General features: G+C 37.5%; 1 protein-coding gene across 1 annotated transcript in view; it reads left to right on the top strand.

Annotated features, from left to right (window-relative positions):
• Positions 1–16,560, top strand: part of MEMO1 (mediator of cell motility 1) — a 112,790-nt gene that overhangs the window by 22,905 nt on the left and 73,325 nt on the right. The gene's annotated exons all lie outside the window — the stretch shown is intronic.

Genomic DNA, 16,560 nt, shown 5'->3' with positions numbered 1-16,560 from the left:
CCCCGCCCCCTGGTCTATTTTCTACCTATCATTTATGTTTCCTATTCCCTGTACCTTTTTCCCCATTCCCCGCTCCCTTCCCTGCTGATAATGCTCCATGAGATTTCCAGTTCTGTGATTCTGTTCCTGTTCTACTTATTTGCTTTGTTTGTTTTTAGGTTTGGTTGTTGACAGTTGTGGGTTTGTTGCCATTTTACTGTTCGTAGTTTTGTTCTTCTTTTTCTTAGATAAATCCCTTTAACATTTCATATAATAAGGGTTGGGTGATGATGAACTCCTTTAACTGGACTTTATCTGGGAAGCACTTTATCTGCCTTTCTTCTATTCTAAATGATAGCTTTGCTGGCTAGAGTTATCTTGGATGTAAATCCATGCTTTTCATGACTTCGAATACTTTTTTCTAGCCCCTTCTTGCCTGAAAGGTTTCTTCTGAGAAATCAGCTGATAGTCTTATAGGAACTCCTTTGTAGGTAACTGTCTCCTTTTCTCTTGTTGCTTTTAAGATTCTCTCATTTTTAATGTTGGGTAATATTAATTTATGATGTGCCCTGGTGCGTACTTACTTGGGTCGAACTTCTTTGGGACTCTCTGAGCTTCCTGCACTTCCTGAAAGTCTATTTCCTTTGCCAGATTGGGGAAGTTCTCCTTCATTATTTTTTCCAATAAGTTTTTCATTTTTTTTCTTGCTCTTTCTCTTCTCCTTCCAGCACCCCTATAATTTGGTTGTTGGAACGTTTACAGAGGTCCTGGAGGTTCCTCACCCTCTCCTCCTTTTTTGAATTCTTGTTTCTTCATTCTGTTTTGGTTGAATGTTTATTTCTTCCTTCTGCTACAAACCATTAATTTGAGTTCAGGTTTCCTCCCTGTCACTGTAGTTCCCTGTACATTTTTGTTTATTTCACTTTTCATAGCCTTATTTTTCCTCTATTTTGTGACCATACTCAACTATTTCTATGAGCATTCTGATTACCAGTGTTTTGAACTGTGCATCTGATTGGTTGGCTATCTCTTCATCACTTAGTTGTATTTTTTTCTGGAGCTTTGATCTGTTCTTTTATTTGGGCCATACTTTTTTTTTGTCTCAGCATGCCTGTTACATAGTAAGGGGCAGAACTTGAGGTGTTCGCCAGGGTGTGGCAACCAACGTTGGTGCGTTGTGACACTGTATGTGCGAAGGGGTGGGAGAGGGAATAGTGCTGCTTGCTCTGCTCTCTGCCGGTTTTCAGTCACTTTCTGCTACCTGTAATCAAAGTGGGCCCTTCTGGTGCTAATTCCTGGTGGGTGGGCTTGTCTAGGACCTGTTGGTCTTTCCAACAAGCTCTCCTGTGGGGCTGGGAGTTTCTCCTGCTGGCGCCTCAACCCCCACAGGTGTTTTCTGTCAGAGGCTTGAGGCTTTATGTCCCCACTGGAGCCCTGGGTTGCCTGGTCTGTTTTGCTCCCCAGTTGTTCTGCCCGGTTGCCCCACTCTGCCCCTCCTATCTCTCTGGATGAATGTGTCTTCTTTAACTCCTTGGTTGTCAGACTTCCATACAGTTTAATTTTCTGTCATTCTGGTTGTTTTTGTTTTTAAATTGTTGTTGTCCTTCTTTTGGTTGTGTGAGGAGGCACAGTGTGTCTACCTAGGCCTCCATCTTGGCTGGAAGTTCTAGACTTTTTGTATTTTTACCTGAAAGTAGGGAATTCCTGGTTGTCATTTTGCTCTTTTTGGAACCATTCAAGTTCATTGTTTAGAGCTATACATTTAGTAGGGCTTACTAAGTGGTGATTTTTGTTATCATTTTACCTTTATTTATGATCTGTACTACTTAATGGATACTTCCTGTCCTCAATTATTATGTTACGTGAAGAATAGTTCATATAGAAAAAGTAGGATAAGTAATGCTTGACTCTCTTCCTTTTATTTACCAGTTACCAAAATAATGAGTTGGTTCCCTAACATTATCCATTGGTAACCACAGGTAAAAATTTTTTTCAAGTGTCATTGTGAATTTACAGGTTCGAAAGAGACTTAGATTGTCTCATATTTAGCCAGTGGGTGCCCCTGTAAGCTGACTCTCCAGTCCGTTTGACATGGCTGTAATGATTTTTAATAGTTTTCTTACTTTCTGGTGCATTAGTCTGTGTTCTCCAGAGAAACACAACCAATAGGATACATATGTGTATTTATAGAGATTTATTATAATGATTTTGCTCATGCAGTTTTGTGGGCTGGTAAGTTCTGAGAACTCCAGTTGGCAAGATGGAGGCTCAGGAGACGGACGATATAGTCCCAGTCCAGAGTCTGGGCAGCTCCAGACCCAGGAAGACCCATTGTTTCAGTTTGACCAAAGGGAGGGGAAGCCAGTGTTCCAGCTTAAAGGCTCTGAGGCAGGAGGGTCAGTCTTTCTGTTTTATTCAGACCTTCAGCTGATTGGATGGGGCTCACCTGTATCAGGCAGTCTTACTGTTTTATTCAGACCTTCGGCTGATTGGATGGGGCTCACCTGTATCAGGCAGTCAGTCTTACTGTTTTATTCAGGCCTTCAGCTGATTGGATGGGGCTCAGCCGTATCAGGGAAGGCAATCTGCTTTCCTTAGTGTACAGATTTAAATGTTAATCTCTTCCAGAAACACCCTAATAGACACCCAGAATAACTTTTGACAGGATTTCTTGTCACTATATTACTCAGTTAATGTGACATATTAAATTAGCTATCTTATTTGGTATAAATGTTCCAGGTTCATTTCACATCTCCTGCCCCCACTGTGGAATTCGTTTTCCCAAAGAGCCTGGATTTTTACTTTCTCTTTTTAAAAGTATATATTTTCTAAAATCCTCACTTGAGGATTTGTTTATTAATTTGGGGGAGGCGGGGAAGCATCAGTGTGACAGAGAAACATTGGTCGGTTGCTCCCTGTACGTGCCTCAGCCGGAGATCAAACTCACAGTCTAGGTATGTATCCTGACCAGGACTGAACTCTCAACCTTTTAGTGTGTGGGACAACACTCCAACCAACTGAGCTGCCCAACCAGGGCCGATCTTAACTCTTCAAAGTACCTAAGTCTTCTAAATAATGTTGGCGATTAATAAAATGCTCTCTGATGATTCTTTTAATGATGAAAATAACATTGAGATTCATAATTTTCAAAGCTTCCTCATAGAAGGCTTTGTTTCAGGATCTTCTTTTAATTAAGAAAGCTATAATTTCTTTCTTAAATTTAATTTTAATTATTAATTTTTAAAATTAATTTCTTTAATTAAAGTTAAAATTTTTTTATTGGGGTGACATTGGTTAAATTATATAGGTTTCAGGTATACAGTTCTATAATACATCATCTGTATATTGCGTTGTGTGTTCAATACCCCAAGTTGTAATTTTTCTTTTTTTTTTTTAAGATTTTACTTATTTATCTTTAGAGGGGAAGGGAAGGAGAGAGGAGGAGAAATATCAATGTATGGTTGCCTCTTGTGCATCCCCTTCTGGGAACTGGCCTGCAACCCAGGCATGTTTCCTGACTGGGAATCGAACCGTGATTCTTTGGTCGCAGGCCCGCGCTCAGTCCACTGAGCTACACCGGCCAGGGCCCAAGTTGTTAAAACTGTCTTATATAGCATTTAATTTTTTTAGCTTTTTTTCTCACTTTTGGGAATGAGGTTCTTGGTGTTTGCTCTGTCATTCCTGTGTTGACTTTCTGATTTTCTGATATAACACTGTGAAAAGCGTAGAATGAAAGCTTGTGGCATAAGAGGATACCTTGTGAAATGCATACAAGTGATGGATAATTTTTTCTTTAAACATCAATCTAAACAATTCTACTTCTTAGTACATTACAGTAACCTACGATTATAGACACTGCGTTGGCCCTCTTCATTTTACAGAACAGGAGATTGAGGCCCAGGTGTGTAGGAAAGCTAGGACTATAACGCGGATCACTTGCCTCTTAGAATAGGCAATGTGCTGAGTAGTAGGGCAGCCTCACAGTTGGGAGACAAAGGTGGCTCGGAATCTTGGCATTACCATTTACTAGGTGTATGAACTTGAGGAAATGTTGCCTTTTTGTTTCTTTGTAAGCTAGAGATAATAACCATCTCATGTGTTTACTGCGACAGTTAACCAAAAATAACATTTTAAGGAACTTAGTACTGTGTTGTCACATTGTAAATACCCTCTAAATCCCGTTTGTTTCTTGTCCCAGTTTGCAGTTTTTTCTTCTGTGTTATCACCCCCTTTTTAAATTTAACATCATGTATATCAAAATAGCTGAAGATAGTATACTTTTGTTGCATTTGTTACTTTGTTTATAGTATTTGTATAACATACATTTAATATTAATAGAATAAGAACATTTAATCTGGTTCTTTTCTAAATTATTCTGCATGACGGTTACTGAAATTCAAATTGAGATTTTACTTTTCATTCTGAAGTACATTATCCAAAGTAACTTCTGTTGTTATATCCCCATCTATTGTAATTATTGAATATTAATCACAGATGTTTTAAATTATGTTTTCTGTGCCACCAGGGTAGAATGTAATCATGTTCTTGCTTGTGTTCTGCTGTAGCACACAGGATAGTTTAGAAAGGCCATAATTAATAGATGTTTAAAAGTTGCTTTGATGTCCTTAGATGAAAGCTGTGCTGTCAGTACCAAATGCTAGTATTTTTAATTATCACTCTCCTTTATAACATGAAATACAGGCTTGAGCTCTGTAGCGTTAGCTGCAGGATTGTTAACCTGCAATACGTTTTTAATGTGAATGTGTGGAGAAAATCTTAGAAACTGTTTCTCTTCTGAAAAATGCACTTCTGTATTCAGGTTGTCTGCTATCTATTTGGATAAAATTCCAAAAGTGTCCCTGAATGGCACTGACTTTTATCATGATATTAGTAGATGGCTTTCTTTGTTGTGAGATATAAAAATATAGTTGCTAATGCCTAAGATTATATTTTATAAAGTGAGTTCACTTGATGTATGTGAGGTGTTGGAGACTTCAAAATGGGCGTCTTAGAGATGAACAAGGCAGCAGTGTTAGCTGCTGTCAGCTCTCGAATTGGTATAACTTGCTCTCCATTTTTTGCATCTCATCTTGCCTGCAACTAATTGTAAACTAAATTATTACCATGAATCACTGAAAACTAATCACTCTAAGGTTACTGACTTCTCATAATCACCAAGTATATTGATTAGCATTTTCTTTGTTCTCATTCATTGCACCACATTAGATTTTGTTCATCTTGAAGATCTAATCTCTTTGCTTTCCTTATACTGTATTTTTCCCCTTTCTCTTGTGCTGCACCCCTTTCTCCCTCATTGGCTCAGCTTGTTACTTGTATGCCCAAGTGTCTGTAGTCTAAGAGGTAGGTTTTTAACATTTGTGTTGTCATCATCAGTCCATACGTACTCACGTGGTTCTAATCCATCCTTTTGTCTTTAACCACCTAATTAAATGACTCTGAAATCTATGTTTTTGTCGTTGATCCCTTTTTCTGCACTTAAGACTCTTATTATTTACCAACTGCACATCTTTACCTGGTTGTGTTATTGTCTCCTAAAACTTTCAATGTGTCCAAGTCAAAGTCCCCCATCTTAAAACAAACTTCATGGTCTGTCTTTAATTCCATCGTTGGTACTGGTACAAAAGGAGGTGCCAGTGACAGTTGTCTAAGGCAGTGATTTTCTACTTTTTTCATTTTATGGCACACATAAACTAATTGCTAAAATTCTGTGGCACACCAAAAAAATGTGTTTTTTATCTATCTGGCAAAAAATAGGTATAATTTTGATTCATTTACACTAGATGGCTGTTTTTGTGTGTCCGTGGGTTTTTTTTTTGTTGTTGTTTGTTTGTTTAAATTTGACAGTTAAGACAGGGGTGTCAACCTCATTTTCACCCGGGGCCACATCAGCCTCATGGTTGCTTTCAAAGAGCTGAAATAATTTTAGGACTGTATACATGTGCCTACTCCTTAACTGTTAAGGAGTTGAAATTACATTTGGCCCTTTGAAGGCAACTGGGAGGCTGATGTGGCCCCCAGTGAAAACGACAAGTTTGACACCCCTGCCCTAAACCATCAATCTCAGAACTCCATGGAAAGCCTTTTGTGTTGATGATTGTCATGCCTGACTCCTTTTTCTTTCCTGCATGTCTGATACCTGGCAGGCCCAACTTTCATTCTACATCAGGCATGTTTTCTTGGTTAGTTATCAAGGGAGAACTTGCTGAGATTTTCTTTTTGTTAGCATTTTGTGGTTGCAAAATCAGAAACGTAATTGTTTAGATGGATGAGCTGGTACATGCAGTACTAGTGCTTAGTGAAAGAAGAACCAGGCCTCAAACACGCCACCATACACACAAAAAGAAAAAAATTGTATTAGATTATAGTTAATTGCTTCAAAAAGCAATTTAACTTCTCTAGATTATCTGGTAAAGGATTGCTGGAGAAGTCAGAGTGAAGAATAACTGAAGTCCTTGCTTGACCAAAGATAAACCAAAAAATAAAAATAAAGCCAAAAAATGCAAACTGTTGAAACTTACATTTTGTTCATTGGAGAATTATAAAAAAATATTAATAAGGTGTTTACTGTCTTCTTTTCTAGATCATTCTTTTGTAGACTATTTGTATATTCTCTGATTTTATCTATCAGAAATTTGGTGATAGCCATCACTCTTAGGGTAGTGAAGTAAAGAGGGGCCCTCCTTCCTATTAGGGAAATATTGTCACATTGGTCCATATGTATCCCTTTACTCTGATGTGTATATTATTGGTCAAATAACAATTCTTGGCTGTTTTGTTTTATTTATTTAACCTAGATTATTAATGTTAAGTATTGTGTTAGGTCTAACAGTGGTTTTTTGTTAGTTGGATCTAGTGTTTAGAGGCTTTTTTTCCACATTGATAAACACGCCTGCAGCATCATTGTTTATGACTTCATGGTATTATATTATGTGACTGCACCATATTTGTTTATACCTAATTATTTGATAGGTAGTACATGTACATAGTGCAAAATGCCAAAGATACATATAAACAAGTGTACAGTGAAAAATAAAGTTTCCTTTTACTCTTAGTTCCCTTGTCAGGATGAAATCACTGTTCATCTTTTGAGTTCACCTGGAGATGTTCTGCGTAAATACAAACCAGTATATAATCATGTGTGATATATATATATATGTACACATAAATGTGGCGAGACTTTGTACTTTCTGTTGTGTACCATGCTTTCTTTTCTTTCTCAATTAAAATGTCTTCCATACAGGATCATAAAATTTTGCCTCATTGTTTTCTAGTTGCCAAATATTCTACTTTATGGATTTACCAAAATTTATGTAACCACTTTTATTTTGGTGATTGCTTAGGTTGTCTTAGATCTTTGTTTTATCAGTTCACTTGTATGCAGCTCTGTTACATGTTTCATGTGGTATAGTCTGTTGGGCCCGATCCACTTTTTGGATCAAACTCTATAAGTGAAAACTCTTACAGAAGAAAATCTGAATTACACAGAATAGGCTGAGAATATGGTAATGTCTACAAGTCTGTTTTGTGGTGAAAATATATGAAGAATAAAAATTCTAACTTTTTATCTCAAGAAACTTATTTTTTAGCAATTTCCTGAGAAGCGTTACCTTGTGTGGGAGGTGTTATCCTAGTCCTGATTGTTTTCAATAAGACAGACTTGTTTTATTTTTTCACAGATTATGTTTTGGATTTGGTACTAAGTGATGCATATTCACTAGCGTCAACTGGCTGATTGTAACCCAAAGGGGGAAAAAGCTATGCTAGCTGCAGTTGGAAGAAAGTAAAGATTCCTGGTTAGAAATGCATTGAGGAAGTATTGTGGACCCAACTTTAAGCATTTGACTACTTTAGGTGGTTACCCTTTATGATCCAGGTTTGTATTTCCCTCACTAAAGTACTTGATTGTATATTAGAGTATAAACATGAATCTTCTTGACGCTTCAATTTAAGTTGCAAATAGGAATGTGGGAGTTTTGAAATGACTGTGGATGTTGTATTGTTCATCTACTAAATTCTTCTGAAGTCTTGGGACTGAGACAGAAGATTAAAAAGAAAATGTGAGTTGTTGTACCACTTAGTGTTTATGAATCTGAGTTCATTTTCCTTTTTCATCAGGATTGAAAGGAAAAGCTGGGGAGGCAGTAATTGAAATGAGAGGCTAGAAACACTGTTAAAAATAAACTAACGTGAATTTTAAAAAACAGCGGGTCACTTATGGCTTCAAAGTAGTTTGGAGGTAAAAACTCATGTTTGTATATTGCTGACATTTTGTATTACAATGAAAGATCTTAGTTATAAACCACCTAGTAACCTGTTAGCTACATTCATTCATATATATATATATTTATTCATTCATATAGCATGTACACATACACTTTTTTCTGGCAGTGGGCCTCACATTTTATGTGTATCACAGTCACCTGGAGAGCTTGTTAGACGCTTGTTAAAACCCCTGGTTGCCATCCCCAGAGAATGTGATGAAATAGCCCTGGGGCAAGTAAGACACAGATCACTCTCTTAAATAAATACATTAGAACATTCTGGTCTGAAGACCACTTTTTAACTATTATAGGAGAAAGAATTATGTTTTTTAAAGGGATGAAAATTATACCCCATTAGTAAAAAAAATTAATTGAAGAAGTATATAAAAATATTCAGGATTGTGAGTAATTTAAAACAGCAGCACAATGCAGCATAACAGGCTTGGTTTTAATTGTGGCTCATCAGTGAAGGCCAGTAGGAGTAGTTGCTTGCTAAACATCAGTAATGGATAACTTGTGGCTGGCAAGGAAAAATCAGCAGTCATGCAAAAAATAAATATCTTTAGAAATAAAAATTTTTTTCCTAGAAGTTAAAATTGCTTTTATGAAAGGTAGAATGGTTAATTTATCTTGAAATGTTAAATACAGTAATAATTAAGGTAGTTTTAATTTTTATAAAAGGGAGCATGGGTTAAATTAATCTTTTAAAATATTATTTTGGGTAGTGAGTGTATGGTCATGCATTGGACAGGATTATGAAGGGATGTAATTTTGGATATGATTTCAAATATTATGTATTAAAATCTTAAAAAGGCTCATAATGATATATATTGTAATTTCACTTTTGAGAATCCTGAAAGGGAATAATTTTAAATACACAAATAGAGATGCATATTATGGAATTGTTTAAATAATTAAAAAATTAGAAACAGTCTAAGCATCTTATTTATAGAAGTAATGTTTAAGGAAGCACTGATTCATTCACATAAAGAAATATTATTTAGCCCTGGCTGGTGTGGCTTAGTTGGTTGGAGCATAGTCCTGGTGTGGCTTAGTTGCTTGGACTAGAAGGTGGTGGGTTCAATTCCCAGTCAGGGCGTGTACCCAGGTTGTGGATTTGATCCCCGGTTGGGGTGTGTGCAGTCAATGTTTCTCTCTCATTTCAGTGTTTCTCTTTCTCTCTCTCTCTCTCTCTCTCTCTCCCTCCCTCCTTCCTTCTTTCTCTAAAAGCAATGAAAAAAATGTCCTTGGGTGAGAATTAAAAAAAAATATTATTCAGCCATGAAATGTCTTTAAAGAGTTCATAATATAGGGAAATGCTTATGCTAAAATATTATGTAAATAAAAGCAGGTTATAGAGTTACATATCCTTTTAAAGACTAGAAGGAAATTTGGAAAGTATAATTTTGGTGCTTTCTATAATTGTGGGATTATTATTTTTCTCTATTAATATGTATTCACCCAGTTTTGGTATTGAAACATTTTTATTAATAAATATTTTAATTATTTATTTTTAGAGAGAGGGGAAGGGAAGGAGAAAGAGCGAGAGAGAAACATCAACGTGTGGTTGCCTCTCATGTGCCCCCCACTGGGGACCTGGCCTGCAAGTCAGGCATATGCCCTGACTGGGAATTGAACTGGCGACGCCCTGCTTCATAGGCCAGTGCTCAATCCACTGAGCTACACCAGCCAGGGCCATATTTTTTTTAATAATGAAAAGTGGCACAAAAAAATCATTATCTTGATCTTAAAAAAGAGTTTAGATAACTATAACCAGGCACTACCAAGGGATTTAATGCCATCATTTGATAGGGAATTTGTTTACAGATAATTGGAGTGGTAATAGAGAATCCAAATTAATAGACTATTAAAGGGATTAATACTAAACCTATTTTCAGATTATACTTTTGTAAATGACCTGGAGGAAAGCGTACCTCGTGATCTTCCAAACTTGCAGAACTTTCAGATGTGAAATGCCAATGTACTTGGTATTAACTATATAAAAATTTTGAGAGCTAAATGTGAGTGAGCAGAATAGTGTGAAGTGCTTTTCAGTTGGCCAACTATGTTAGTTGGTTGTTACACATTGAAGACTGTTCATTTGGATGGTTAATTGTCCCTATGGATTGTATTCTGTACTAGAGTTTAGCTAAAAATGCAGCTAAACTGCATTTTTATCCACTAATAAATTAGTGGATAGATAGTAAGGAATCCAAGATACTTAGATTTGGCCTAAACTTTGAGGTTTATATCAAGAACAGTCTGTTTTTCACAGAATGTTTTTTTGGTTTGATGCAGTACTGCTCTACATGAGTTTGGGATCAGATTCAGTGCGATAGTTTTTGTATTCTTGTGTTCCCAAGGGCATATAACTTTCTGTGTGAGGAGCCCTGTCCTAGATATATAAAAACAAACAGCATCCCTTGAGATGCATCTAAAAATAAGAGAGTAAGTTTTGTAAATGGCATAGCAATAAATTCTAAGTATGTGGTCACAGAAGGGTGTCAATGAAAGTATTTCAGGAGAACAGCTGAAATGTTACGGATTTACTTTTAAGATTGTTATAGTTGGTAAATCTTCTTAGAAACCCTTTTTTTGTGAGAAGTGTTTCCCAAATGCTGGTCTTTGATGAATTATTCACTCTTCTGCATTTAAATAAATGTCAGAATGTTGTAGTGCCTGTGATTTTCACAGTACTACTATAACTAATGGATTTTAGCATGTTCATTTCCCCCACATTTTAGCATTTCTGAAAATGAGATGTTTTACGGTCAATGGCATATTAAAATCTTTGTCAGTTTTAAAATAGCAGTAGTTGTCACTATCTATATATGAGGAGGGAATGCCCCCAAATTAGGAATTTATTTATAAAAAATTGTGTATTTATTCTTACATGTTTAAACTTAAGTTACCTTCAAAATACTCTCCATTGGGTACAATCCAGCTATTGAGATTTTGTTTTCACTGCTCAAAAAAGTTTTGAACTGTTGATTTTGATGCCTTTCACTTCTTCTGCCCTTTTTGTTTCACCTCTTCCACAATGGCAAAACATTTCCCTTTGAGGACTTTTTCCATCAGGGGAAACAAACAAAAAGTCACAAAAAAGATTGGGTAAATAGGGAGCATGGGGTATGGAGGTCAGGCTGTTTTTAGTGAAAAACTGCTGCTGCACACTCAGCACCATGTGGGCAGGTGCACTCGTAAATAACCCATTATGAAATGGACAAACACATTGAAAAAGTCTTAAAAAAATTTACTGAAGCTGAATGCAGCCTCTCACAATAATGCCAGCGGTGCATTGATGCAGATGGGTTCCTAGAACACTCATCTAGCAGGGTAAGCCTGTACTACAAGGGGCCCACCCTCCAGAAGATAATTTCAGGTGTTTTGGGTCCCCCTTCATATTTGTGAACTGTTATTAACCCTGCTGCTATTCCTAGACAACTGCAACTCACTGAGGTTTCAGTTAACATACCATTTCTGGAAGAGATCACCAACTCTGGCTTATCTTCTGAAACCTTTTATCATTTACATCTTCTGGAGATACCGTTTGGTAGGATCAAGAAAGGATGACATCGAGACTTTGACAACGTGTGTCAGGTTCTTAGACAAGTATCTCAGAGATAATAGAGGAACACTTTTAAAAGAAATATTGGCCCTGGCTTGTGTAGCTCAGTGGATTGTGTGCCGACCTGTGAACCAAAGGGTTGCTGGTTCAATTCCCAGTCAGGGCACATGTCTAGATTGCGGACCAGTCCCCCGTAGCGAGTGTGCAAGAGGCAACCACACATTGAATTTCTGTCCTTCTCTTTCACCTTCCTCTCTTCTCTCTCTAAAAAAAATAAAATCTTAAAAAAAAAAAAGAAACATTGCATCACTATTTCTTTAAATGGTACAGAGTGTGATGATATAGAAAAACAAAAATTACTGATGATTCTGAGTTAAAAGGAATTTAGATATCAGATTATCAGTCAATATGAGGAAAACTTTGAGAATACTTTGAATTTATTTTGATTTAAAAAAAAAGCTTTTATTTATTTACTTTTAGAGAGAGGGAAGGGAGGGAGAAAGAAAGGGAGAGAGGGGAGGAAGAGATTGCATGCCCCCAGCTGGGGACCTGGCCCACAACCCAGGCCTGTGCCCTGATGGGTAATTGAACCAATGACTCTTTGGTTCTCAGGCTAGCAGTCCACTGAGCCACAGCAGCCAGGGCTATTTTGATTTTGTTTTTGTATAAACACAAGAGTGTTATATGAGCAATCATGTCTAAATAAGCTTAAAGAGCTTTTCCAATAAATATAAAATAAAAAATCCTGAGTCATAAGAAACCATATGTTCTAGTTCACTTGGGGGTTTGTTTCCTTTTTTAGTGTACAGAAAATAATGATGCACCTTAATGTTGATCGTATCTTGGAGTCAGTGGAATGCGGTGAATATATTTATTTGAAGAGATTGTAGTTATCTTAATATTGTGCTTTTCCACTCTTGGCATTATATTTGTTTTACAAATTCATGCTGATCATAGATAAATGGTTGATATGTTTTAAATGTCCATTCTTGGTAAAATAAAAAATTGGTAACCCTATATCGTATCCAGATTTCTTTTGAAATTTTATTGGCCTATGAAATTCAGAAATCCATGCGCCACTGTTAAAAGAAATCTAGCATATTATCTTTTTTTAAATATATTTTATTGATTATGCCATTACAGTTCTATTCCCCCCTTCATTCCCCTCCACTCTGCACACCCCTCCCCCACCATTCCCCCTTTAGTTTATGACCATGTGTCTCAAGTTCTTTAGACTCTATATTTCCCATACTATTATTCTTGCCCTCCCCCCTCTTTTCTACCTACCATCTATGCTACTTATTTTCTGTACCTTCTCCTTCTCCCACTCCCCTGTTGCTAACCCTCCATGTGATCTTCATTTCTATGGTTCTGCTCCTGATCTAGCTGTCCTCTTAGTTTGCTTTTGTTTTAGGTGTGGTTCTGAGTTTGCTGTCCTTTCACTGTTCATCTTTTTTATCTTCTTTTTCTTAGATAAGTCCCTTTAACATTTCATATAATAAGGGCTTGGTGATGATGAACTCCTTGAATTTGATCTTATCTGAGAAGCACTTTATCTGCCCTTCCATTCTAAATGAAAGCTCTGCTGGATAGAGCAATCTTGGTTGTAGGTCTTTGGATTTCATGACTTGGAATACCTCTTTCCAGCCCCTTCTTGCCTGTAAGGTCTCTTTTGAGAAATCCGCTGACAGTCTGATGGGAACTCCTTTGTAGGTGACTGTCCCTTTATCTCTTGCTGCTTGTAGGATTCTCTCCTTCATTTTAATCTTGGCTAATGTAATTAATGATGATGTGCCTTGGTATGTTCCTTCTTGGGTCCAACTTCTTTGGGACTCTCTGAGCTTCCTGGTTTTCCTGGAAGTCTATTTCCTTTGCCAGATTGGGGAAATTCTCCTTTATTATTTGTTCAAATAAGTTTTCCACTCATGGCTATTCCTCTTCTCCTTCTGGTACCCCTATAATTCGGATGTTGGAATGTTTAAAGATGTCCTGGAGGTTCCTAAGCCTCTCCTCATTTTTTTGAATTCTTGTTTTTTCATTCTTTTCTGTTTGGCTATTATTTGCTTTCTTCTGGTCCACTCCTTTGATTTGAGTCCCAGTATCCTTTCCATTACTATTGGTTTCCTGTGCATTTCCATTCATTTCAATTAGTTTAGGCTTCATATGTTCCTCTAATTTGTGACTAAAATCAGCCAGTTCTGTGAGCATCCTGATCACTAGTGTTTTGAACTGTGCATCTGAAAGTTTGGCTATTTCTTCATCACTTAGATTTATCGGCTCTGGGGCTCTGAGTTGTTCTTGAGCCATGTTTTGATCTGTTTGTGGCTGTTACTATGAGGAGGTGTTCATCAGGGCGGGGCCACCCAGGTTTCTGGTTTGTGACGCTGTATGTGGGGGCGGGGTCAGAGAGGGACAATGGCGGTCCCCTCTGCCACTTCCCGCCGCTGGGGCCTGCACAGTCTGTCTCACTGCTTCTCTCCTTCACCAGTTTATCTGCGCTCAACTGTGTGACTGTGGTCAGCCCTCAGTGGGTCCACCCGCTACTCCACACCTGGGATCCGCCTACGGCGTGCCTGGGTTGTGTGCCTGGGTTACGCGCCCAGGTCGGTTCAGTGGATCTTTCCTGCCCAAACCCTGCTCTGCCACTGGCTCTGCCCCTCTTACCGGTTTGGCTGAAGGTTTCGTTGTTGTCAGACTTCTGTGTAGTTCAATATTCTGTGGTTTGGCTGCGTTTTTGTTGTTAAAACTTCGTTGTTTTTAAACTTGGTTGTGTGAGAAGGTGCAGTGCTTCCACCTACGCCTCCATCTTGGCGGAAGTCCGCATATTAATCTTATTGCTTGTAATTCATCACCACAGGTCAGAGTTTATTTCTTAGTTTGGTTTGAACATATTTCATAGAATGGTTAATAATAACAAAATACTGGGTACTAACAGTCTTATTAATTCTTTTGTTTGGATTTACATATTTTGCTTTTGCTTTGTCTTTTGTTACTTAACCAATCTTATGGGATTGAGTTTACTGTGCCAATAGGCAGGTAACTGCTTAAGAAAGAATGGTAAAAAAAAGTTGTGGCAATTGGTCATTGTTTGCCCTATATACATGGAATAATTCGAGCAAAACTGGGAGGCTCCTCCCCTAACCAAATCTATGTCTCTTGCTAGCTTGTCCTGGTGTCTGAAAATTTTGATCTTTCATAGTTCAGTCCAGTTGTCATTGGATTTAAGACATTGACCATTATAAGCTCCATGAAGGCAGGTACCACATTTGTCTTGTTTATTCCTGTAATTCCAGCATCCACATCAGTTCCTGACACATAAATAGCAGTTCCATAAATATTTATTCAATTAAAAAATGAACCAAATATTATTTGTGACATTAAACATTATTGGTCATGATTAACCTTGTGATATAATAGTTTGTTAAATGGCTAGTAGAAAATAAAGTTGTAAGGTAATTGAAACACAGTTCAGATCAATTCTAAGAAAGTTAAATGATAGATCTGTAATGGTTATTTATCTTTAGAGGGGGAGGGAAGGAGAGAGGGAGAGAAAGATCACTGTGTGGTTGCCTCTCATGCGTCCCCTGCTGGGAACTGGCCTGCAACCCAGGCATGTGCCCTGACTGGGTATCAAACTGTGGTCCTCTGGTTTGAGGGGTCGCACTCAATCCACTGACCTACACCAGCCTTGGCCTCCTTGCCCTTCTTTTAGGAGCCTTCTTAATGTCAGAAAGCTCAGAATTTCCTGCAGGATACTAGATCTTTATTATTTGTTGATTGAGATAATATATGCTTTAAAAAGGTTAAAAATGTTCATTAATTTTAAATGAATATATATATTTATAATTGATAGATCTTACATTTAGCTAGACACATACTTTATTTCTAAATAAGTTTTGGTGCATGTAAATTTGTGGAGTCTTTGGGGTCCAGAACCTCTTGTTTCTTTGGGAACCACTGGCCTAGACCTGCTACTGGAGTGTGGTCCACAGGCCAGCAGACATTACTATTCCCTGGGGGAAGTGTTACAAATGCAGGGTCTCAGACCCTACCAGACCTATGGAATCAGAACTAGCATTTTAATAAGATCCTCAGGTGATTTAACTGCACATTATTTGAGAAGAGTTTATTGAACACATGAATTTTGTTCATATTGAGAAGACCACTGAATTTTGTGGGGGGGGGGGAATGGGGTAGGGGGCAAGGAGGGATAGGAGGAACGGGCCAAGCCGAACAGTGTAGAAAAAAACAATTTGGCTTACTCGTCTACTGTATCTTAGAATGGTTCTGTTAATTAGTTGCATAGGAATTCCCGAAAAGGAGGTGTGTGTTGTGTGTATGTGTTTAATATTTTTGTGGTTTTATTACCATGTGAGTAGACTTGTTAATGAAATATTGTTTGATTCAAGTGAGATTCAAACAGAAGTGTTAGTGAATTGCTAATAGCACATTGTTTGTTATCTATTTCTTAAGGAAATAGCATTGATCTTTTGGGAACCTACTTCTACTCATTTTTTTTTTTAATAAATTTATTTTTAGAGAGGAAGGGAAGGAGAGAAATATCAATGTATGGTTGCCTCTTGTGAGTCTCCTGCTGGGAGCTGGCCTGCAACCCAGGCATGGGCCCTGACTGGTAATCAAACCGCGATCATGTGGTTTGCAGGCCCGCACTCAATCCACTGAGCTACACCAGCTAGGGCTACTTCTACTCTTTTATCTAAAGGAGTAAAT

This window comes from Artibeus jamaicensis, unplaced genomic scaffold (assembly GCF_021234435.1).
Source record: "Artibeus jamaicensis isolate MK-2021 breed Jamaican fruit bat unplaced genomic scaffold, CSHL_Jam_final contig_465, whole genome shotgun sequence".
Lineage (NCBI taxonomy): Eukaryota > Metazoa > Chordata > Mammalia > Chiroptera > Phyllostomidae > Artibeus > Artibeus jamaicensis.
This window is presented reverse-complemented; position numbering and strand designations above follow the sequence as displayed.